Genomic DNA, 2298 nt, shown 5'->3' with positions numbered 1-2298 from the left:
TTTTGTATTCATTAAGCCAGTCTATGTTTTTTGGTTGGAGCACTTAATCCATTTACATTTAAGGTAATTATCTATATGTATGTTCCTATTACCATATTCTTAATTGTTTTGCGTTTGTTATTTTAGGTCTTTTCTTTCTCTTGTGCTTCCTGCCTAGTGAAGTTCCTTCAGCATTTGTTTTAAAGCTGGTTTGGTGGCGCTGAATTCTCTTAGCTTTTGCTTCTCTGTAAAGGTTTTAATTTCTCCATCGAATCTGAATGAGATCCTTGCTGGGTAGAGCAATCTTGGTTGTAGGTTCTTCCCTTTCATCACTTTAAGTATATCCTGCCACTTCCTTCTGGCTTGCAGAGTCTCTTTCTGCTGAACGATCAGCTGTTAACCTTATGGGGATTCCCTTCTATGTTATTTTTTGCTTTTCCCTTGCTGCTTTTAATATTTTTTCTTTGTATTTAATTTTTGATAGTTTGTTTAATATGTGTCTTGGCTTGTTTCTCCTTGTATTTATCCTGTATGGGACTCTCTTCACTTCCTAGACTTGATTGACTCTTTCCTTTCCCATATTAGGGAAGTTTTCAACTATAATATTTTCAAGTATTTTCTCTTCTTCTGGGACCCCTATTATTCGAATGTTGGTGCATTTAATACCCCATAAATCTCTGAGGCTGTCCTCAATTCTTTTCATTCTTTTTTCTTTATTCTGCTCTGCGGTAGTTATTTCCATTATTTTATCTTCCAGGTCATTTATCTGTTCTGTTTCATTTATTCTGCTATTGATTCCTTCTAGAGAATTTTTAATTTCATTTATTTTGTTGTTCAACATTGCTTGTTTGCTCTTTTTCTTCTAGATCCTAAAAATATGGGGCTTCATGAATTTGCACGTCATCGTTACTCAGGGGCCATGCTAATCTTCTCTGTATTGTTCCAATTTTAGTATATGTGTTGCTGAATCAGCACTGCAAGTGTACTTTTTTAATACATACAGATACATATCTATAGATAAGATTTCTATTTTCCCAGGGAGTTCAATTCTGTTTGTGTTTATTTTAATACAGATGTCTATCATCTATTGTAGAAAAAACATCTGGAAAATAGATTAGGTCTCTCTGAAGTATTTGGGGGACTGAATTTTGGCAATTATTTGTGTGCATATGAATTTTCCTGTGTTAATAAATGTAGTGGAAAGTTCCCTTTAAAAATGAATGAATGGGGCTTCCCTGTTGGTGCAGTGGTTGAGAGTTCGCCTGCCGATGCAGGGGACACGGGTTCGTGCCCCAGTCCGGGAAGATCTCACATGCCGCGGAGCAGCTAGGCCCTTGAGCCATGCTTGCTGGGCCTGTGTGTCTGGAGCCTGTGCTCCACAATGGGAAAGGCCACAAGAGTGAGAGGCCCGTGTACCACAAAAAAAAAAAAAAAAAAAAAAGAAAAAAGAATGAATGAACGAATGAATTAATACAAATTAATAGTAGAAAACTTCCCCAGTAACAAACCACACCTGAGTGAATATTAATTACTTAATGGGATATTTAAAAGCTTATCTGTACATACGTAGGATTACAATATCCAAGCTCTCTCTAGTGTTTACCATGCATTAGACTTGGTTCCAATCATCTTATGCAGATTGGAGCCTACTGTGTAAGTGAAGTCACCGCCGGCACTGTTCATCCTCCATATCCTTCACGTTTAATATATTGAATAAGTACCATGTGGCCACTAAGGAATGAACATGGTGAAAAGAGATGGATGGATAAGCAGGACTCATCACAGACAGAGATTTAATCTCAAAAAAGAGACGAGGTGGGTTTTATCCAATAGTTGAGTGTCTCACAGATGGAGAGGAGATTGAGAATATTCCAGTTAATGAAATTGTGGAAAGATACCAATTGCTGTCAGGCATCTTCCTCGTCCCAGATAGTAGCATGAACCTTGTGAAAGCCTAAATGATTGGCATGGCTATCCCCATGCCAGACAAGGGCATTTCACTTCTGAGAGTTTAAACACCTTGAATAAAACCATTAATATTGACAAAAACAGAGCCAGATTTGAAACAGAATCCATAAAAATCCTAACTCTACTTTCTTTTGTTAGGAAAAATATTATTATTGCTGGTGGGCTCTATAGTGACTAGAACCAGTCTGTGTCTCAGAGCCTGTGTTTGGTGTAGTTTTGAAACCATGTTCTTTGAAGTAAAAGGCTGACTCGGGAGCTAATGATTAGAAAAGGTGACAATGTAGAAACAAAAAATAGCTTTTTGGCCGAGAAACTGGTAAAAATTTCGACTATAAATCAGCCACATGCAGA

The 2298-nt window shown here is 37.3% G+C and overlaps 1 non-coding gene across 1 annotated transcript; it reads right to left on the bottom strand.

Moving 5' to 3' along the window:
* Positions 1-850: 850 nt before the first annotated feature.
* LOC113607339 (U6 spliceosomal RNA) lies at positions 851-954 on the bottom strand. The gene has a single exon (XR_003427914.1). It is a non-coding gene; the product is annotated as a U6 spliceosomal RNA (small nuclear RNA).
* Positions 955-2298: the final 1344 nt, after the last annotated feature.

This window comes from Aethalodelphis obliquidens, unplaced genomic scaffold, assembly GCF_003676395.1.
Source record: "Aethalodelphis obliquidens isolate GAN/ISIS:26980383/991018 unplaced genomic scaffold, ASM367639v1 scaffold47, whole genome shotgun sequence".
Classification (NCBI taxonomy): Eukaryota; Metazoa; Chordata; class Mammalia; order Artiodactyla; family Delphinidae; genus Aethalodelphis; species Aethalodelphis obliquidens.
The sequence above is the reverse complement of the archived record's forward strand: the minus strand, read 5'-3'. Positions and strand labels throughout refer to the sequence as shown.